The sequence below is a fragment of the Cajanus cajan genome, chromosome 3 (genome assembly GCF_000230855.2).
Source record: "Cajanus cajan strain Asha chromosome 3, NIPB_CcT2T_4, whole genome shotgun sequence".
NCBI classification, from domain to species: domain Eukaryota; kingdom Viridiplantae; phylum Streptophyta; class Magnoliopsida; order Fabales; family Fabaceae; genus Cajanus; species Cajanus cajan.
Window position 1 is genome coordinate 62,231,134 of NC_138519.1, and position 14,297 is coordinate 62,245,430.

At 33.5% G+C, this 14,297-nt stretch overlaps 1 long non-coding RNA gene across 4 annotated transcripts; it reads left to right on the top strand.

The window, feature by feature from the left end:
• Window positions 1-2,137: 2,137 nt before the first annotated feature.
• LOC145955822 (uncharacterized) lies at window positions 2,138-5,460 on the top strand. Of its 4 annotated transcripts, none has more exons than XR_014432543.1 (6): window positions 2,138-2,869; window positions 3,013-3,099; window positions 3,217-3,295; window positions 4,544-4,621; window positions 4,792-4,867; window positions 5,092-5,460. It is a non-coding gene; the product is annotated as an uncharacterized LOC145955822 (long non-coding RNA). The 4 variants fall into 4 exon arrangements; XR_014432544.1 differs by having other exon boundaries at window positions 4,796-4,867; XR_014432542.1 differs by lacking the exon at window positions 4,792-4,867 and having other exon boundaries at window positions 2,141-2,630; window positions 2,735-2,869.
• Window positions 5,461-14,297: the final 8,837 nt, after the last annotated feature.

Genomic DNA, 14,297 nt, shown 5'->3' on the forward strand with positions numbered 1-14,297 from the left:
TATTTTTAAAATTGACTTAAACATCTAGTTCAATTAATATAAACATGCTAGTTCGATCAAATTAAAAATAATTGGCTTATATAAGGATTAATAAAAATTTATCAAACAAATCTAAAATTGATAAAATATAATTAGTGTTCCATTAGTTTAATAAATAAAAATTATAAAATAAAAAATGTATATATAAATATATACACTAATAACACATGAGATCATTTATTTAGAATACGTTATACCATCTATTTTCAATTATACTCGTACTACTTTGAGGTAGATATTGCTTCTTTAAGGAGACATGATTATATTATTATATATGAATATGATCCCACTATGGGAAACAGATTCAACAACAGCCATATTTTGAAATATTTTTATTTTATTTAATGATAAAATAATTTTTAATATAAAAATATATATTTAAAATATATCTAATATACATATATATATATATATATATTAAAATTATATTAATTAAATATGTATATAATAGTTTATCTTAAAAATCAATTCATTCAGATATTATAAAATATTTTATTTTAAACATAAATTAAATAATACCTTGCTACTTATAATTTATTTAAATATTTATAAATGAACATTATATTAATTCCATTGATTATTTTAATCGTTGTCTTTAATTTTATTATATATAAAAATTATTTACTTAATATATTTTGAAATTATTTTCTTGAATTTTATTTTATTTCAATTATTATTTTAAAAGTTAGACTTAATCATTCAATTCAATTAATATAATCATGTTAGTTTCATTGTTTAAAAGCAATTGATTTATACAAAAATTAGTAAGAATTTGTGAAACAATTAAAAAATGAAATATTTTTTAGTAATTTAAAAAAATTATTATCTTTTGATTTTAATTTACTCGAAGATGTTCATAGTATTTAACTTATGATATATACACATCCTTTTTATTACAATTACACCTCATTTGTTTAAAAAGGCTAAAATTACTGACAGTAGAGCTCGAATCCACACACATACTTACGTGGAGAAATCTTAAGTCTTCCCCATAACTAATTGGACAAACCACCTACTTGTTCTTTTTGATTAGTTTTTAATACATCACAATGCGCTTCCTTACTTTTTTCTCTATCAAATAGAATATATGACCGTTTTGACCGAGTTTTTTTTATTCGCACATTTATTTTAAAGTTTCGTGTTGAAATAAAATCCCAACACTGATTAACATATTTTATTATCTTTTCATTTTAATTTATTCTAAAATCTTGGGAATATTTAAGTTAACATCATTAAAAAATACCATTATAAGATTTTAAAATTTATTTTTAATATAATTATTTATAAAAAATATTTTTAACCATCATATTCACCAAAAATATATTTTTAATTAAAATATATTTTAAAAATATAGTATCAGAATATTTATTATAATTTTAGTTATAATTTTTTATAATCTTTTGATTTAATATTGGATTTCTTTTGATTATAATATTTTAAAGCATTTTATTTGAAACATAAGTTAACATATTTTATTATCTTTTCATTTTAAATTATTGTAAAATAATTATAATATTTAATTATCATTCACTTACTTTATTAAAAAGTGATAAAATATAATTAATTTTTAATTAATTTAATAAAATAAAAACTTTAAAATATATATCTAAAATCTGTAACAATTTTTTAAATACAAATATTTAATTAATTTTAATATATACTAAATTTAATATCATAATATTTATTATGATTTTAGTTATAATTTTTATTATCTTTTAATTTAATATTGGATTACTATACATAATTATGTATTCCCTTTAAACATACAAATAGGTAAAAAGAAAAATACTTAATTTTATTTTACTAAAATATAGGCAAATCTAATTAAATAAACTTTATTTGATTCTTTTAATAAAAAAACTCTATTTGAAATAAATATGATTAAGAATATTTGATATAAAATCTAAAATTTATACACTTCATTAATTTTCTTAATTTTTAAAATTTGTATTTTTACTCACATATAGTAAGTATATGTAAGAATATGATAATTCGATTTCCATATGTTATGTTTCTTAACTAATTTAAAAAGTATTATCTAATTTTTTTAAAAAAACAGTTTCAAATTGAATTTTTTTGGACATAAACCCCCCAAGTTCCCCTAAACCCTAATAATACAACACACCGCAACAGAACACCGCAGAGGGTCCCCTCCTCGACGGCGTTCATGCTGGGCCTCCTCACGTTCCGGCACTCACGTTCCGGCCCTCGTGCCTCAAGGGGATCTGCAGGTCCTATGCGATGAACATCTATGGGTGCAACGGCCTGGTGTGCCTCACGAAGATTCCGGCGGACTTGTGGAGGCCTTGCGGAGCGTGGCGGCGCCTTGGATGTCGACCCGGAGCACGGCGTCGCAGCCCTTGGCGAGCGCCTCGCGAATCTGCAGCTTGGGGACGCCCTTGTAGTTGCCGTAGACGAGCGCGTACTCGAGGAGCTCGTCGCGGTGGACCATGGCGAGGAAGTCGTCCTTAAAGACGAAGATGAGGGGCCTGGGGTCAGAGCGTTGGGCTTTGTCCAAGGTGGAGATGGGGACTGGTGAGGGTCTCCTGGCGTCCCCCATTTGTGAAGAGGAGAAGCTTCTGATTGTTAGGGTAAAACCCTAACCCTCTTTATTTTATTTTAATTTTTAATTTTAATTTTTTGTATTTTGTGAATTTGGTGTGACTTGTATGTGGGAATCTACGGCTGTGGTAAGAAATGATTACCTGGCACGACAAGGAAGTTGGTGGCGTTGGATAGTCTCGGTGACAAGGAAGGCCACGAGCCTCTGATGGTGCACGCTGGGATGCTCAATCTCTTCTCCACCGTTTTCGACACATTCCAAAATCAGGTTTCTTCGGTTCCAACTCCCATGCATAAATATATCTATTATATCTCACATTTGCTTGTTGGGTCTTTTCTGGAATGTAGTGAATGAATCTCTTTCCCTTTGTTTTATTCATTTATTATCTTTTACGATCTATGAAATTTCAGGTTATTGAATTTGTTAAGGGACATGTTAATGCATACACACCTCTCTTGGCCGGAAATTCAATATATGTTGATTTTCAATTTCTGAAGGTATTGATACTGCCATAGTAATTTCTAGATAGTGACTTAGAATAATTTGGTTGTGCCTTTCAATGAATAAGCTATTTTATGTTTGCATAGTTACCTCTAATATCTTTTGCTTTGCAGAATTTTCTTTTTGTCTCAAAAGATGAGGATTCTGTGATGAAAGTCATTGATTTTGGGCTATCTGATTTTGTTAGACCAGGTAATATCATTAAACCAATGTGAGTAGTATCCAAGTTATTAAATTTCTCATATATAGTTTCGTCTTACTCTTAGCTTTTGTTCATAATGCACTGGCAATTAAATTCAGTCATTTAATCGGCTGGAGGATAACCAAGGAAATTATTTGTACTGAATGATTTTGCATTTAAAATAATTAAGTTACGAGAAAATGTATTGTTAATTTCTACTTGTAATCTTTAAATTTTGTTTCTATACTTTTGTTTTTATCATAGAAATTGTTAAAGATTATAATATAATTATAATTATATGGTTGGAGGAGGATATTTGACAACAATATTTATTTTTTATTGTCTTATGGTAACAGGTCTAAGGTTTTTATTTTTATTAGCTTTTTTTGGGTTTTTTGTTCAACTTTGTTTGGTTTTAATTCGTAGGCTATGCATGTGACCTATCGATATGGTCACAAAGAGATGGTTTGTACTTTGAGTTTGTGTTGAAAGACACCAAATCAACATGTTGTTTTATCCTTTTTGTGCTTCAATGATGAGGGGTTGCTAGTATATGCCGTATGAATTGTTCTTGTGTTTCCCTTTTCAGTGTAATTTGCTGCTAAATATCATATTGCCTTTTCTTCTTTATTTTTCGTGTAAATTCTTTAATCTTGTTTGTTGCTAGAGGCATGTGTGAGAAGATTGAGGTTCCGTTTTGATTATTGGGGCATTTTGTTCCTTGTTGCAAGCGGGCACTTTGAATTTATTTGATTGGAGATGTTTAGTTTGGTACTAATGTTAATATGTGCATTTTGATGGAAGCGATCAGTTTTGTTTAGAGGATATTGGATACAGGGAGGTTATTGTATATGTGTAAACCCAACGTACTTAGTTTGGTTGATTAACACATTATTAATTCTTATTTATCTAATGTTACGAGGACTATTGTATTCTTATTTATCAAGGATCTGTCCTTGGTGCAATGTCTGATCACTGGGTGCATGGTTATTGTTGTACCTAGAACTGAAAGATCCAACCAAACATGTTATATTCTTATAATTTGCTCCAGGGATTTTTTATTCTTTTCTTCTAATATGTAATTTATATTTTTAATTCAATCATTATATGTGGCAGTTAATATGTGCTATTATTGATTGAATTTTTCTGGTGTTTAATACTGAAAGTAAAAATTTTATTAAGCTGTTATGTTGTGCATTTTAATGAATGCTTTGGTTTGTGCATATGGTAGTTAATGAATGCTTTGGTTTATGCATCAGGTAGTCATTCCATTACACGAGCTAAAATCAGTGAATCCTTCATCAAACACGACCAATCCTGCTGAAAAGTACATCCAGGTGATCTCGGTAGACAATCATGAATTTTGGTTTATGGGTTTCTTGAAATAGAACTGTTGAAATGTTTATGCAGTCATATAAATTGAACAGCTGCTTAAAAAAAGAAATCCTCACAGAAATTGGAATAGCAGGATAGAAATTACTAGCAGTCTTTTTCATATTTGTCTTAGGTAGTTTATTAGCATGTTAACTCAAGATCAGTATGGCAACTACGTTGTTCAAGTCTTTTCGGGATTTGAGTGGAGGGTAAGTGTTTAAATTCGTTTCATTTTACTTATAGACTCATTTTTATTGCATGTAATTTAGTCAAAACTTCATTACCCTTTTCCAGCTTTGTAATGGAGTTAACAGATTGAGATTCATTTGATCCTGAGTATCGTTTCTTTTTTGTTTCAAATAAATTTTGGAATTTGATCATGCTCTTGTGAATCTGTGATTTTGAATTTTGTTGTATCTTTGCGTTGTTCCAGGAAAAAGTGTTGCTAAAATGCCTGAAAAACCTGACACGGATGATTGGCGCGTAGAGCGTGGCGTAAGTTTCAGGGATCCGTAGGAAAAGGAATTTGTTTATACGGGTTGAATTCAGGGAGGATGATGGTGATATTCGTAGGCAGCCATTGGAGGATGATGGTGATATTCATGGCCCAAGCTATACTTCCTTCTTATTTGTCTTGGGTGACTCAATCTTAATTTGATAATTTTCCCTTTGGTTATATTTAAATATTTATTTTATTAATTAATGATAGCTCTTGGTTTATTGCTTTGCATAGTGAAACCAAAATGTATTGATTGCCATAGAAATCTTAATTACAATTTTAATGACCATGGTATTGATGCAAGCTGGGATCTAAAATTTTACATCTGATGAAAATCAGTTTTTTTTTTTTTCAAAAATAAAATTATGTTTAGCGACCGATTTAGCGACCGAAAAGAAAATTAATTTTTTATTATAATAAAATTTAGCAACCAATTTAGTGACCGAATTGAAAATTATTTTTAAAAATAATAAAATTTAGCGACCGATTTAACGACCGAATCAGAAATTATTTTAAAAAAAAATACACTTGGTGATCGATTTCGCGACCGAAATAAAAATTGTTTTTTTAAAATAATAAAATTTAGCGACCGATTTAGCGACCGAAATTAAAAATAATTTTTTATTTTAAAAATTGTTAGCGACCGATTTAGCGACGGAAAGGAAAATTATTATTTAAAAATTTAAAAATAAATAACACATTTAGCGACCGATTTAGCGACCTCTTTTTCGGTCGCTAATTTGGTCCCCATATACTATGGCGACCATAATCATAGTGACCAATTAGCGACCGAAAATTTCGGTCGCTAATTAGCGACCACCAGTATTTCAGTCGCTAAACAACTTTGCGACCAGGGTTTTTGCAACTACTTCAAATCGGTCGCTAATTCGGTCGCTAAAGTAAATAGCGACCGATTTAAGTAATTTAGCGACCGATTTTTGTGGTCGCTAAAATCCTTTTTTTTTGTAGTGAAATTCCAATAATCCTTGATAGGCAAATCATTTTGTTTCTGTATACGAATTGATTGTAAATTAATATCTATGGGAAGAATAGCTTCATGCCCATACACCAGTTTATATGGGGTAGTCTTTGTGGCATCTCTAGGTGAATTTCTGTAAGCCCATAACACTTGAACAAGAGTTTCATGCCAATTTCGAGGCTTGTTCGAGATATGTTTCTTAATTAAACTGATCACTACTTTATTAGCAGCTTCTACTTGACCATTTGCTTGTGCATAATATGGTGTCGAAGTTATCAACTTAATTCCTCTCGATTGAGCATATTGAGCAACTTTTCGACCTGTGAACACTGTGCCTTGATTTGTGGTAATTGTTTGAGGAATCCCAAACCTTGTTATAATGTGATCTTCGAGAAAATCAATTATGTCTTTTTGCTCAACCTCTTTTAAAGGAATAGTTTCAACCCATTTTGTGAAATAATCTATGGCCACTAGAATATATTTAAGATTTTTTGAGGAAGGTGGATGTTTTTGCCCTATTATGTCAATTGCCTAACCTCGAAATGGCCAAGGCTTAATGATCGAATGCAATTCACTTGCGGGCACCCTTTGTATTGGCCCATGTTTTTGACATTCCTCATAACTTTTTGCAAATTCGATACAGTCTTTAATCATAGTTGGCCAATAGAAGCCCTTCCTTGACAAGGTCCACTTCATCTTCTCACCTGCCTGATGTACTCCAAAAATACCTTCGTGTACTTCTGCCATAGCTATATAACCTTCATGACTCCCAAGGCATTTAAACAAAACTCCATCAAAACCTCTCTTGTATAATTCATTATTTAATAAAACATAATTGAGGGCTTGGAGTTTAATTTTCCTTTCAACTTTTATATTTGGATTTTGCAAGTACTCTATCAATTTCCTTTTCCAATCTTGTTGATTCGAGGAGCTAACACTCAGCGTTTCTAGCTGGCATACTAATTCATTTTGCATATGAATCAAAGATTCGAAACACTTTTTACTTACTTTATACCCCGATGCCATTTGAGCCAATTCACTTGCGATGGTATTCGCATGTCGAGAAACATGTTGTAACTCGACTTCATCGAATGTGTTTAGTTACTGTACAGCTCGAGTTTTGAATTCGACTAGTTTTTCATTTAAACACTTATATTCCTGGGTTAGTTGTTTAATAACGAGTTGTGAATCTCCTCGAATTACCACATTCTTAGCACCTAACTCTTTGAGAATCTTGAGTCCAGTTATGAGTGCCTGATATTCAGTTTCATTATTCCAGTATCCCTTGTCTATTTTTAATGATATTCTAGTCGGAATCCCTTCGGGGGAAATGATTAGCAAACCTATCCCAGTGCCTAACTCATGTTTCGAGCCATCGAAGAATAACTCCCAAGCTTTTGTGGTTAAGTAATTGATTTCTTTAGTTTCTTTCGAGTGATCCGCAAGAAAATCTGCAATTACTTGTCCCTTAATGGCCTTTAATGGCTCGAAAGTTAATGAATATTCAGTTAACGCAAGTGCCCATTTGCCGATTCGAGAATGTAAGACAAGTTTACACAACATATACTTAATAACATTACTTCGACAAAATATTACAACATCACAGGGTCTAAGATAATACTTCAACTTTGTACAAGCAACATAAAGACTTAAACATAATTTCTCTAAATGAGTATAACTAATCTCCGCTCCTACTAACATTCGACTTAAATAATAAATGATTCTCTCGATGCCATTATCATCATCTTGCGCCAGCATGCCCGCAATAGTCGAATCGTTAGCTGAAATGTACAACTTCAATTGCTTTCCTTTAGAGAGTGGTGCAAGCACTGGATGATGAACCAAGTAAGCTTTGATTTCATCGAACGCCTTCTGGTGCTCTTCATTCCATCGGAATTCTTGCTCCTTTTTTAGACGTAAAAGAGGAGAAAACACTTTAATTTTGCCAGAAAAGTTCGATATAAATCTTCTCAGAAAGTTTACTTTACCTAGGAGAGATTGAAGTTCTTTCTTGTTCGATGGAGGTTTAGTCTCCATGATAGCTTTAGTCTTGTTTCTATCCACTTCGATCCCTTTCTGGTGTATGACAAATCCCAGAAACTCTCCTGCTGTAACACCAAAAACACATTTTAGTGGATTCATTTTTAAACCATGCTTTCTCATTCTCTCGAAAGATAATTTTAAATGGCGTAAATGATCCTCCTTTTGTTTCGACCCAACAATTATATCGTCAATATACACTTGTACAAACTTACCAATTAAATCATGGAATATTAAATTCATTGCCCTCTGATAAGTAGCACCTGCATTTTTCAATCCAAATGGCATCATCACCCATTCATAGACGCCTAAAGCACCTTGACATCAAAAAGTAGTTTTCGATACATCATTAGCTGCAATATAAATTTGGTTATATCCAGAATAACCATCAAGTAAACTCATAATTTCATTACCTGTAGCGGCATCTATCATAGTTTCAGCAATGGGCATTAGATACTCATCCTTGGGGGTTGCTGTGTTGAGATCTCGAAAATCAATGCATACCCTGAGTTTTCCATTCTTCTTGATAACAGGCACGACATTCGATATCCACTCAGCATATCTTGAAGTTCTGATGAACTTTGCTTTCAGTAATCTCTCGATTTCTTCCTTGATCTTTTTTATTACTTCAGGAGCGAACCTTCGAGGACTTTGCTTGACAGGTTTCTTTCCAGGAATCATGGGTAGCCTATGCTCTACCAAACCTCGATCTAATCCCGACATTTCATCATAATCCCATGCAAAGTAGTCTTTATATTCATGCAAAACTTGAATTAATTCCTCCTTCGGTTCTCCTTACAAGAACTTGCTAACATAAGTAACTTTCCTATTTCCGACAGTTCCCAAATTAACTTCTTTGAGTGGGTCTTGAGATTCTAGGTTATGTTCTTCATTGGTTGCTCTTTCGAATCCTAATGGTGAATCGTTGAAAATACAATCTAATTTGAACTCTGACTCTTGCTTTTCATCTTCTTTCGAAGTTTCGACCTCTTGGTCGATTCTATCCTCTGTTTTTTGATTTTCTTTTTCTTTTGTGACCCTTTGGTCCTTTCGAGCTTTCTTTGTTTTTTCTTTTTCTTCGTTCTTTTCGACCTTGAAGTCCACTTGCTCTTTTTTTGTTTTTTGTTTTTCTCCGGCCAAAGTGGTCGTGTTATTTTCATCAACCTCCACTTCATTCGACATTACTTCCTTGTCTCGACCTTCCTCGGCCATGTTGGCCGTTCGATCGGCCATGTAGGCCGATATTCGAGCTAAAAAGCTCGAATAAGGATCTTCCTCCTTCATTCTTCAATTGGAGCCGAATCTTTCTCGGCTCGAATCACAAAACCTTGTTTCACATCCCATCAGAAAATTTTCTTAACCCCCTCTTCTTCATCCATAACTCCAGCATTGTAGGCATAAAAAGGCTTGGTCTTTGCAAATGCAGTTAATTGTTGATCTGCAAAGTACATACCTACCTCATATTCCTTTTGGTCTGCATCGAGCACTTCCAAACCTTTGTCATCATTCCAAAAGAAAATCTTTTGGTGAACAGTTGAAGGGACAGCTTCTACCCCATGAATCCATTCACGTCCTAACAAGACATTAAAATTTGCCTTCGATGGAGTTACTATAAACATAGTAGTTCTTTTTACGCTTCCGATCTGAACATCAAGCAAAATCATGCCTTCAGGATATGATGACTTTCCAGCATAGTCTAAAATCAATATGTTGTGCGGCCTCAAGTCAGCCGTGGACTTCCCAAACCTCTTCAGCATTGTCCTTGCCAATATATTCACAGCTGCTCCTCCATCAACCAAAACCTTATTCACCTTGTGCCCTTCGATCATCAAAGTTAGCAATAAAGGCTTAAGGTGACCTTTCATCTCTTTAGTGGGGGAATCGAACACAGCTGAATTAAACTTGGGAATAACCCTCGAAATTTGATTGACCCAGACAATTTTAGACTCATAATTGGGATCATCGAAAAAATCTTCTCGATGGATATCCTCCTGTTCAATCACAGATTTCATAGCTCCAGCATATTCAGAAGGCAGAATTGATACTATCCCACAAATATCTTCCAAAGAGTTGTCGAAACCACTCTCAAAACAGTCAGTGATCAAATCCTCATCGTCTTCCATGAGTTTTTGAGATGATTCACCCTTTTGTGGTACTGGGATCGAAAATTGGTTACCTCTAAAACCCTCGAAAGTAGCTTTCCTCATTTTTTGTTGCCTCCTCCACTGGGTTTTGCTCAGATTATTAAAGGGTTGTCGAATGCCACGCCCATACCCTCTAGTTGGAAATTTAGCAGTTGCTATAGATACGTTTGAGGATTTTCCAGGAATTCCTTGGAATCGATGCCCAATAGCATAATTCATCACTTGTTTTCCTCGACCCATTGGTCTTGGAGGAGCATTCCATTTTCCTACTGGAACGTTAGCATTCGGTACAAAGCTATTGCCGAATTTCGACGAGTTGTACATCTCCATCTTACCCATAGGAGCATTATATTGAGGCATATGTACCTGCCTCATAGTTAACCCAGCATTCGACCCAACATTAGGCTTAGACTTCTCTCGAAGTTTCTCAGCTTTGTAGCTCTTCATGATTTCTGACTCCTCGAAAGTCTTAGCAGCAACTTTGTTGAAAATAGCACTGCATCGAGGACACAACATAACCTCCCTATCAGCCTCTTTTTTCTTTGACAGAAACTCAACTAAACTATCTCCTTCCTTCGGATAGATAGGTTCTTCCTCCTTAGCGAAGTCATCCATCAGTTCTTCGAGTTTCTCATTAGAAATAGGCTCGATATTTTCATCATCCTCGATATTAACTTCAACCATATTGATTCCCATCGAGATTGGTTCCACATATCCAGCGTGAGCAGCAAATGGATCTGTGTCCACTTTCATTTCCTTTCCCTCGAAAGCAAGGCGACCATCAATGATCGTTTTCTCGATCATATCCCTGAAACGCACACAGTTATTAGTCCAATGACCGTACATATTATGATATTTACAAAATTTCTTCCCTTTTCTTTGCTCGAATGGTGGAATTTTATGGTTTTCTGGGAGTACAATTTGTTTATCTTTTAATAAGATATCGAATATCTTATCTGCCTTAGTGACATCGAAACTGTATCTTTTGGTCGAGTTCCTTTCTATATTGTCCCTTGGTTTTAAAATCTGACATTGATAAGTAGGACCATGACGCAATTCTGCTAAGTTGACCTCAAAATCCTCACTCGAAATTTCATAGTTAGCATCCTCACTTATCTCTGCATTTTCTAAATAGGCTACCTTTTCTTTTCGAACAAACCTATCAAATTTCCTTAATCTTTCCTTTTCTAACTTAATTTGTTCGATCCTTCTTACCTTTTCTGCTAACTAAGCCATATCTCTCAACTGTTCATTTACCAATTTTTTACGTATTGAGAAATCTAACCCTGTTGCTGCAATCTTAACTAATTCATGCTCAGGTATATTAGTATAACATCGAGATTTTAATTGCCTGAACCTATTTAAGTAATCATCTAACGTTTCATGGCTTTGTCTCTTAACGTTCAATAGATTGACTATACTAACTTTCGTTTCTTCTCTAAAGAAATGTTCATGAAAACTACCTTCCAATTGAACCCAAGTATTTATCGAATTAGGGGGCAAGGTTGTGAACCATGTGAAAGCGTGCTTAGTTAGGGAACTTGGAAAATACTTCATTTTTAAATACTCATTGTTCGCTAAATCCCCACATTCGACCAGATACCTAGCTATATGTTCGACCGTAGACTCATTTAATTCTCCTACGAATTTCAAAAATTTTGGGACTTTTGTCCCCCTAGGCAATTCTACTTGAGTTACGTGATCTAGGAAGGCTGACACAAAATAAGGACGCTCATTTCGACCTATCTCGAAACCATACCTGTTTAGTATCCTTTCTACCATTTGATCTAAATTATCATTAGGATTCCTATTAGGTTGAATTACGTTTTGATGAAAAATCCCATTCCCCCCTAGATTTTCCATCTCGTTCAGATTTGCACTCATAGCTCTCGAAGGTGGTCCATCACACCCAATCTATCTCCTATTTTGTTTATTAATTCATACAAAGGAGTCATTATATTATGCATTTGGGTTGACAAAAAATTGACCATGTCATGATTACTATGGTCCATCTGTTGTCGAAGAGCCATCATGGCTTGATTACTAATACCAGTAGGTACATAACTACCCTGTCGAATTAGGGAACCTTCCTGACTTGTCCCTACATGTTGATATGGGCCTTGCATAACAAAACCTAAACCATTTGGTCCAAGATTATATCCCTGTGGGGATACGTGCATTTGTGGATTTGGTCCTAAGAAAGGTACTGACATTTCAACATGTACGGGTTGGGTACTTCGCCAATTTGGTGGCATACCCCATGGATATTCCCTAGTGACATTTGCTAATTCCTAAGTCACATTAGTTTGTCTAGCCACATTTTCGAGCACAACAGGGGAAGATGTTGCCCCCCTTGTCACACTAGTCACATTATTAGGATTAGGATTTCCTTGTTGTTCTACATCTACTTGATTATCATTGTTCGTTTCTCTCCTACTATTAGACGTAGACATGGTTCTCTCACTCCTAAGTCTCATACAACATGCATACCTAAAACTAGTCCAATTATGTTTGCAATTTAAACGGGTCCCACCGGGCGTGCCAATTTGTTCACGGTGGAATTAGATTTATGGATTCTTTTTATTCGAACTAGCACACGAAAAGTGTTTCAATTTAGGTATTTAATGTTTTTATGAATTTATGAAATGTAATGCAAGAAGAGACAGAGTAGAAAGCTTTAATGATTGCTTGTCTCTAAATATTCATTAATTATTATCAAGCAATAATGTTCATGTATGTAAATACTCAAATGCACAGAATGAACAACACGTATATTAGCAATACAAATCATGGTTCATTTCGCATGATGATCAAATTACATTACACGTTGAAGCATATTGATCAGAGTATACAATTCCACTACGTGATCAAAAGAAGAACAAGAAACTACACTAATTCTACTCCTATAAAGAGAAAAGAAAAATGGTCGAGAAGTAATCATACCCAAAAACAATTCCTTGCACGAAAGCCATATGCGCAGACGGAGAGTGCTTGAGAGTTTAGTTCTAGTATGAGTTTTTCCGACCTCTTGAAAGTGCATATTTCTTTGTATTTATAGAGCCAAATGAAGGTAGTTAATTTTGGTGCATGTGCGTCATGGGAAGGTAATCGCCATCCATTATGCTCAATAGGCGGTTTTAGAATGCAACTTCTCATAACCGCTCGTTCCACTCTTCCTTCTTTTCTCTTCGATTCATTTTTCGTTAACCGCTCTGAGAGAACTACTCACACTAATTGGAAACCTTTAGTAATCTCGAGCACTTCTCGCTTTGACCTGACTAATTTATTTGACTATGTTTCGAGTACGAATAACTTGAGTCTCTGAAACTCATGACTGTGCTTTTCGAGTTACTTAGTCTTCGAGCGATCCTAACAATAGCATAATTGATTATGATTATGAATCAAAGCAATCATAATTAATTATGATTTTGTGCTAATACAATTAACCACATGAATGAGTTGCAGTGATAATTTTTTTTATATCAATTTTTATTTCTTAATTTCTTTTTTTTTTTTTTTTGCAAATTCTATCATGTTACGAGCTAAGAAATTTAGCGTGAGTTCCCCGTTGATTTTCACAATAATTATTGAACTTCCTCTCTTCCAAACAGATTCCATTTTTTTAATTCTTTCCTACCCATCTACAATATTTTGTGATAATTCGTATAGTCCCTAAACACAAACTTAATCATTACAACAAAATTTAAATTTAAAACTTTTAATATATTATTCTAATTTCTAATCATCTTATCGGTTAAAAACTTCTTTTCCTTTTGTGAAATTAATATACAGAACATATGATTCTTTTCCTTTTCCTTTTGATCAAATTATACTATAACAAAATAGATTTTTAGTGACATTTAATATAGTTTTTAGTGGTAATAAAAATTGCTACCAAATCTTTTAGCGGCATTCGTACAATAACCATTGTATGCAGTGTTGCTAAAACATTTAGCGACAATTATTCTGAATGCTAG